Here is a 9,493-nt window from a genome sequence, read left to right as displayed (position 1 = left end):
TAGCAAGAAGGAATGACAAGTGAAAATACTAAAACATACAATCCTAAATAATTTCCAAGGTTTTTCAACAAACTGATACAGTGTCCCGTTTAGGCGAGAGTCAAAGCATCATCCATTGAATAGAGTTGTCAGCTCATATAAAATGATAACCATTCTAGCAACCTTTTATTCGATCAAGATTGGAATTCAGCGTTGTCCCGTTTAGGCGAGAGTGAAGGCAATTCTATCTTATGAGCTTCCACCATTGTTTCATAATTTGCAAGTCAAGTATGGTCGCCACCATTAGGGTGATCTATACCATACAAAACACTTACAAACTACTTATCATGCGAGGTTAAACAGTGCGAAATTGCTAATGAACGTTCCTCCATTAGGGAGGATTACTCACTAAAACAAACGCGGTGTAAAACCCACAATGGAGATCGAATGTCTTAATAATAATCAAGCTCATTATTTAAAGTGAGTTGTATTTTCTTTGATTCTCTTTATTTATTCTATTTATTTTAAATATATATTTATTTAATTAAAATTTCCAATTTAGAATGAAAAATTCCAAATATAAATTTTAATTTAATATTTATAAATTTTACTTAGATGGATATGAAAATAACATGAATTATTTCCATCTTAGTAATAATTTCCAATAAATATTTAGAAAAATATTCAATTTAAGTTGTTACAAAATTAATTTAAATTAATTTACAACTCAAATTTAATTTTCTATAAATATATATTGCATTTCGAAAAATTAAAGTATATAAGAATACAATTTTCGAAAAATGCATATTAAAATAAAAAATAAATCCTGGAAAAATTATTCTAATTTAATGTTGGACCAAAATTAATTAATAAAATTAATTTACAACAAAAAATATAATTTTCCTATTTAATTAAATATATAGGAAAAATTTCAAATATTTAAGTATGATGATGAAAATCAACTTAAATATTAATTTTCTATTTAATTAAATACACTAGAAAAATACTTCAAGCAAAAATATCATCTAGCTAGATTTTCCTTTGACTAATTAATTCAATTTCTAATAATATACTTTAATTCAATTTATTTTAAATTAATCAATAAATGAAAAAATCATTGATTTAAGTTGATCCAAGAATTAATTAAAATAATTAATTTACAACTTAATCTATTTTTCAAGATAAAATTCGAAATTCTAGCATTTAAGAAATGTAATTTCGAAAATTGATTAATAAAATAAAGAAAAAAAAAATATATATTGAAAATTATTTAAATTTAGTTGAAAAAATTAAATTTCAACCAAAAAATAATTTTCTATTTAATTAAATGTCATGAAAAAGAAATATTTAAGTATGATGATAAAATCAACTTAGATATTTAATTTTCAAATTAATTAAATGTATTAAATTCAAGAAATAAATAATTAAGTGTAGAGAAGGCTTAATTATTAATCTCTAGCTTAATACTAGGAAAAAAATATACTTAAAATAGATTGTACCAAAATTAATTATATAAATAATTAATTTCACAATGTATAATATTTTCCTTTTAAATATTAGAAATAATAAGTAGTCTAGAAATAATTATCTAGAAAATATCTTATTTGACTAAGTATCTTTTCCACAAAATTTGAAAAAATATCGACATAGGCATGAGGTTGATGCTTGCACCCAAATCACACAAAGCTCTTCCAACATCCCTGTTGGAATTTATTTTACCAGGATCTTAGATCTACTCACAAGTATGTTTATTAACATCCTAAATATGAACTTTCTAAAACGATAAATTAAACACATATAAAGTTTAAGAAACCTTACATTGGGTGCAGCGGAATAATATGACTCCTTCCGTTCAGATATCTAGCCCTTGATTCCTTTCTGTAGCAGAGCATTATCAATATCTGAACCTGGATCTCTTTCTCTGAATCTTTGATGTTGAAACTCCTTTGCTGATGATCTTTCTTCACGATCTTCCTCACCATGATTGAGGTATCACTTGATGTGTGTGGGCACTACTCATACACTAAGGATTTTGAAATTATCAAGGAAGAAGAGAGAGAGTGGTCAGCTAAAGATAGGGAGAGAGAAGGCTCAGTTTTTCTGAATCAGAATAAGTGTAGAAATTTAAGTGTAAATTTCCTGAAGCCTTCACTATTTATTTATAGCATTCCACTAGGGTTAGGTTTGAATTATTTGGCATTAAAATAATGAAAAAATCAATTTAAATTTCCTACAAAAGTGGCTGGCCCTACACTTAGTGGATTGGGCCTTGCTTTTTGCAATTTTGCAATTTTAACACCTTTTGTATCTGATTTTCTCAAAAATACCAATTTCCTAATTCAACCATTTAAATGCCAATTCTAACTATTTAATAACTATAAATAATTATTAAATAATATTGTCATTGATCATATTTATTAATTGAACCATACAAAGTATCATAATTAACAAATATGCCCCTATAAACTCTTTCTTTACAATTTCGCCCTTACTTAGTGAAAAATTCACAAATAGACATAGTCTAATTTGAGAATTATAATTGATTAATCAAAACCAATTACATGAGTCTTACAAGCAATATTATCTCAACTAGTGGGGGGACCATGGGTCTATATAACCGAGATTCCAATAAGTAGATCAAGAATTTAGCACTAAAATTCACTAACTTATTAATTCTTCGTTGAATCCACGCATAGAACTTAGAATTGCACTCTCGGTATATAGAATGCTCTATATGTTCCACCATATAGACACATCATTAGTTATCCATTGTTATAATCCTAATTTGATCAATGATCCTCTATATGAATGATCTACCTTTGTAAAGGTATTAAATTACCGTTACACCCTACAATGTATTTATTCCTTAAAACACTTGACCCCGTATAAATGATATTTCAGCTTATGTGAAATGAGTACTCCACCATTTATGTTCGTTTGGTCAAGCTCGAAGGAGATCATCCTTTGCTTACTATTCGCCAGATAGAAGCTATAGATTCCATGTTTATGACAGCGCTCCCACTCAATTGCACTACCGTGTTCCCAAAAAGTAGGTATCACCCTGACCAAAAGGTAGGCTTAACTAACAATTCAAGGAACACGAATAGCCTTTCAAGATTGAGCCTAATCATAACAGGATTAAGATCATTTGATCTAGGATCAACTAGGCGATATTGACTTGAATAAATTTTACGGTAAGTTTAATTAAATCTAAGTCAAAGTTCAATATCGGTCCCTTCCGATGCATACTCCATGCATCCAACCTGAGCTTTACTTTAACCAATGTTCTGGAAAGAACATAGCACTTCTCCAAATGCAAGTAAACTCTGTTGTAGATTATCATATCAGTAAAACCCTGTGTCTGATAAATCTAGGAAACTTTATTCACATAGTCATGTTTACTTTCCAATGTGTTGACGGCACAATAAACAGGATCAAGTATGTGAAAAGGGTTTCAGATGAATTTATATATTATGTACATATAATCATGAAATAAATCATGTGAACCATGCAACATTAAATGTTATTTCTGATCTATATTAATAAGTAAATCTGATTATATTGAAATGAGTTTTATTTAGGGCATAAAACCCAACAATCCCGTCCCCCAATAGAACAAGGGATTGTAAAACTACCCGGATCCTTCAACTTCGGTGGAATCTTACTTTTTAACATGGCGTTGCATCCTTCTGTAAGAGCTACAGTTTCAAACTCCCCCAACCTTCTTTTCTTCGTCAAAATGTCTTTTAAGAACTTGACATAGTTCGGCATTTGCTCCAATGCTTCCACCAAGGGAATATTGATATGGAGCTGCTTCAACACATCTAAAAACTTCTTGAATTGCCCATCTTGCTGCTGTTTCCAAAATCTTTGAGGAAATGGAAGGGGTGGTTTAGGACTAGAACATATTGGTGCGGATTGCTGACTGTCAGATTGTTGACCTGTTGCTGTATCAACTGGTCTGGTATCAGCAATTTCCTGGGCAGTTTTTTTACTCAATTTTTCATCGTTTTGGATTGAAGTGGGCTCCCCACTACCCTTTATTTCCTCCTCGGAATTTTTTAGATGCTTGCCACTCCTCAAGTGAATGGATTTGCATTGTTCCTTCCCATCCTTGGATTTTCCGTGTCGCTAGGCAAAGAACCTTGCGGCCTAGCTTTTAATTCATTGGCCAAATGTCCAAGTTGCAACTCTAAGTTTCGAAGAGAGGCAGCTTGACTTTGTATCACCGCATCATTTTTGGCCATATAATCCCGCATTAGACTCTCCAAAGAACTTGGTTGGGAATTTGGAGCATGTTGCGGATGTCGGGGTTGTTGTGAAAAACTTGGTGGATATGCTTGTCTTCCTTGGGCTGGCGCGGTGTTTGAGCTTGCTCCTTGACCCCCCCAAGACAAATTAGGATGATTCTTCCATGATTGATTGTTAGAGTTTGAGAATGCCCCATTGTTTCTATTAAAATTCTGATTTCCCATGTAGCAAACGGACTCCGGATTAGATGGACACTTCTCAAACGCATGCCCTTCTCCACAAAACACACATGATACATCATCACTTTGAATGGCAGCAGCTGGTTGAATATTTTTCGCGTTCCCAACACTCAAATTCTTCAAAACATTCGTCATGGAAGCAATTTGAGCTGTCAAAGCTGTTATTGCATCTACCTCAAGGACTCCCGCCACTTTTCTACTTGTTGGAGCTCTTGTGTTGGACCATTGGTAGTTGTTACTTGCAATGGTCTCCAAAATCTCAAATGCTTCATTGTAAGACTTCGACAAAATAGCACCATTGGCCGATGCATCTAACACCATTCGAGAAGCTGCATTCAAGCCTTTATAAAAAGTCTCCATCTGAATACAATGTGGAATGCCATGATGTGGACACTTTCACAAAAGTTCCTTAAACCTCTCCCACGCATCACTTGTGGACTCATCTTCAAGTTGCTGAAAAGTCATGATCTCACTTCTGAATTTTTCATTTTTAGTAGGAGGAAAGTATTTCCTTAGAAACTTCTCAGCAAGGTCATTCCAATTGGTCACAGAATCAGGCAGCCAAGTGTTGAGCCATGATCTAGCTCGGTCCCGTATTGAGAATGGGAATAGCTTCAACCTTAACACCTCTTCACTCACTCCTTGGATCTTGAAAGAATCGCTCACCTCCAAAAATGAACGGAGATGGAGGTGAGGATCTTCAGTTGGGATCCCACTAAATTGCCCCACGGTTTGGAGCATTTGAAACATCACTGGCTTGAGCTCAAACTGCAGTACTTGTATTTCAGGCCTTACAATCCCTTGATTGAGCTCATTAAACATGGGGGCTGCATACTCTCGTATAGCCCTTGCTTGATCATCTGCCAATATGATGGGATTAACAATTTGTTGAGCAATCCCCTCATCATCAAAATTCTCAGCCATGAAATCTAGGCCCTTAGCCTTTTGAACCCTTCTTCTTTTTCGGAATGTGCGTTCAATCTCGGGGTCAATAGGAGCAAGTTCAAAGTCCTCTTGTTGGTTCATACACTATAGATACCTGAGATTTCAAAGACAAACCAGCAAGATTAAAAGCACAAATATTCTTAGAATGTCAATTAGTTGATAAAACAAAATTTAGAACTTAAAGTCCACGGCAACGGCGCCAAAAACTTGTTGTGAAATTATATTGCTTTATAATTGCGCAAGTGTACACAATCACAAACAAGTAATACAATGATAAGTAATCAAAGTTCGTCTCCACAGGGACTTTTTACTAAATAATGTTAAATCAACTAAAAGTAATTCCAAGAATTTCAAATAAAAATAAAATAAAGTCACACATTAATTCAGGAGAAAAATTTATAGCCTTGATTCTAAACTTGAGAACTAACTTTTTAAGCTAAATAAACTAAAAAGAAAAAGCTAAAAGTGACTAAAGTGGTGGTAATTTGAGATTTGGAAATTAGACTTGGGTGATTAATTTCCACTTGTATGTCCCAGTTGATAAAACAATGACCCAGCAATGACTCAGCAATCCTGGCAGAGTTAACAAATTTCAAAAAAAAACCAGCAAGCTTTTTCAAAAACTTGCAATATAATTATTCATAATCTCAACAATGCATTCCTACATCAGATTAGATCACAAATAGTCCAATTTAGCATCAAATCTTTAGTTATGTATGGTAGCAAAATATTCCTATTTCACTACTAATTAATACCTAAAAGGAAAGGTAAAAATCATGCATCAATTAGAGGGGTTCAACTAGGTCTTGCTTTTCCAAGTAAGATCTAGCTTGATAAATGTTAAAAATGGTGAGTATAGTGGTAAGTATTCCCGCCTGTCACGCGGGTGACCCGGGTTCGATCCCCGGAAACGGCGCAAAAACTTGTTGTGAAAATTATATTGCTTTATAATTGGGCAAGTGTACACAATCACAAACAAGTAATACAATGATAAGTAATCAAAGTTCGTCTCCACAGGGACTTTTTACTAAATAATGTTAAATCAACTAAAAGTAATTCCAAGAATTTCAAATAAAAATAAAATAAAGTCATACATTAATTCACGAGAAAAATTTATAGCCTTGATTCTAAACTTGAGAACTAACTTTTTAAGCTAAATAAACTAAAAATAAAAAGCTAAAAGTGACTAAAGTGGTGGTAATTTCAGATTAGGAAATTAGACTTGGGTGATTAATTTCCACTTGTATGTCCCAGTTGATACAGCAATGACCAGCAATGACTCAGCAATCGTGGCAGAGTTAACAAATTTCAAAAAAAAACCAGCAAGCTTTTTCCAAAACTTGTAATATACTATTCATAATCTCAACAATGCATTCCTACATCAAATTAGATCACAAATAGTCCAATTTAGCCTCAAATCTTTAGTTATGCATGGTAGCAAAATATTCCTATTTCACTACTAATTAATACCCAAAAGAAAAGGTAAAAATCATGCATCAATTAGAGGGGTTCAACTAGGTCTTGCTTTTCCAAGTAAGATCAAGCTTGATAAATGTTAAAAATGGCCAAAAATTAACATTCATTCAACATTTCATCACAACTCATTGAACTAAGACAAGATTACTTCATCATTGCAAAATCAAAACACTAGTCCATACAAGGGTTCATAACCACCCAAATCTCAAAGAGTTTAGTTCATGGCTGAAATTAAAAACAACAAACCAGAAAATAAATTGTTCATGGAGTTAAAGAGCAAATTAGGGAGGAGAAAATGATACAAAATGAAGTGGAGAACAAGAGAAATGAGTGGTGAGCTCAAATCCTTTCTTTGGAAGTTGCCTTCTTCTCATTCTTCTCAATCTTCTTCTTCTTTCTATATACTCTTTTTCTCTGTACTTAATTTCTTTTTGCTGCTGTAAGTTTTCGTACTCTCCCCTTCAAAGTGCAGCCACCACCCTCTAATATCCTCTTCTTTTCTTTTTGCTCCCCAATTAGGGTACCAAAGTTTACCCTAATTGGAAATCCAAGTCATCTCCCACTTGTCCTTCATTTTCCTCATGTTTGTTGAGTCAATAGCCAAATTCCGCCACCTCAGCTCCTTTTCTTCTTCATTAAAGCCAGCTGGACTATCTGCCAAAATAAACTTACTGGGCTGACAAATTGCTACGCGATGATTGCTATAGCAATGCCAGCCAGCAATAAGCATTTTTCTTCTCCTTTTTCTCCTTGTCCCAAATATTTCCAAATACCTATTCTTGCATCTTTTCTGCTTAAAACACATAAAAACAATAACATAAGTCTATTTAACACTTACTAATACACACACACTTCCATTTATTACAAAGACACAACAAACTAAACACAATTACATAGGTTAGACACTAATTGCTCCATAATTCACATTAAATTCAAGCTTAAAGATACGAAAATAACTCTAAATCTTAGAGTTATCAACTTGGAAACTACATGTGGACGGGCTGGCTACAGATCAACTATCTGGTGCAGGAATCTCCCTTGTCACACCTGGGGGCAACACCTGTACGCGCAGTCAAGTTTTGATTTAAGGCATCTAGTAATGAGGCTGAATAACAAGCTTTGATCACCAGTCTAAGACTAGCAAGGTAGATGAAGGCCGAACATATTGAGATCTACAGTGATTCACAGCTGGTGGTAAATCATGTATCTGGAGAATACGAGGCTCGAGGGGAAAAGATGATAGCATATTTGAGCAAAATACACGATCTGCTCGCACAATTCAAAAGATATGCACTCAGGAAAATTCCAAGGGAAGAAAACACGAGTGCTAACCCATTATCTCGGCTTGCGAGTAGTAACGTAAGTGATAGAGCAAACCTGATTCCTATTCAGTTTCTCAAAGAACGTAGCATCACTTGCACAGAAGAGATTGAAATGATTAATACATCCCCAAACTTGATGACACCAATAGGAACCTACCTCTACACTGAGAAACTCTCAGATAATAGAAATGAGGCTCAAAAGATGAGAAGGAAGGCTGCACGGTACATCATACTAGAGGGAATTATGTACAGACAAAGTTTCTCCATGCCATTGCTCAGATGTGTTACCCAAGAAGAAGCTACACGACTTTTGTCTGAAGTACATGATGGATTTTGTGGAAACCACGCTGCTGGTCAGAGTTTATTTAAGAAAATTGTAGGGCAAGGTTATTTTTGGCCGAGGATGATCAAAGATTCCAAGGCCTATGTTAAAAAATGTTATAAATTCTAGAGATTTTTGAAGATACCCCGAGCACCGCCCAACAGGTTAACTCAAATGCAAAGTCCTTGGCCTTTTCCCATTTGGGGAATTGACCTGATTTGACAATTACCCATGGGCAAAGGTTGTGTGCAATATGTAGTGTTCGTAGTTGATTACTTCACCAAGTGGACAGAAGCCGAGCCATTAGCAACCATTACGTTCAAAAAAGTGCAAGACTTTGTTGTGAAGAACATAATCTGCCGGTTTAGATTGTCGTACAAAATAGTTTCGGACAATGGCAAATAATTTGACAACCAATCCTTCACTGATTTCTGTACGAACCATGGCATCATCAAAAGTTTCTCCGTAGTGGCGCATCCCAAAGAAAATGGTCTAGTTGAAGCAGTCAACAAGACATTGAAGGATACATTAAAGAAAAGACTTGAGGATGTTAAAGGAAACTGGCCGAAGGAACTTCCTGAAGTTCTTTGGTCATACCAGACTATTGAGAAAATGGCAATCGGACAAACTCCATTTGCCATGTCATATGGATATGAAGCTATGCTACCCATAGAACTCGAACCACCATCCCACAAAAGATTGATGTATAGCCAAGAAGCCAATCATGTACTCCTTGCCAAATCACTTGATGAAATTGAAGAGATGAGAACCACAACAAACTTAAAACTAATGGCCCATCAGCAAAAAGTAGCTCGGTATTTCAACAAACAAGTGAAGGCTTGGAAATTCTTTGTGGGAAATAGGGTCTTAAGAAGAGTATTTTTAAACACCCAAGACAGTACAACAGGTGTGCTCGGACCTAACTGGGAAGGACCATATCAGGTGGTCGAAGTTCTTAA

The 9,493-nt window shown here is 34.4% G+C and overlaps 1 non-coding gene across 1 annotated transcript; it reads left to right on the top strand.

Annotated features, from left to right (window-relative positions):
• The first annotated feature begins 4,845 nt into the window (after positions 1–4,845).
• Positions 4,846–4,952, top strand: LOC115718305 (small nucleolar RNA R71). Its single transcript, XR_004011885.2, has one exon. It is a non-coding gene; the product is annotated as a small nucleolar RNA R71 (small nucleolar RNA).
• Positions 4,953–9,493: the final 4,541 nt, after the last annotated feature.

Source organism: Cannabis sativa, chromosome 4 (assembly GCF_029168945.1).
Source record: "Cannabis sativa cultivar Pink pepper isolate KNU-18-1 chromosome 4, ASM2916894v1, whole genome shotgun sequence".
Classification (NCBI taxonomy): domain Eukaryota; kingdom Viridiplantae; phylum Streptophyta; class Magnoliopsida; order Rosales; family Cannabaceae; genus Cannabis; species Cannabis sativa.
The sequence above is the reverse complement of the archived record's forward strand: the minus strand, read 5'-3'. Positions and strand labels throughout refer to the sequence as shown.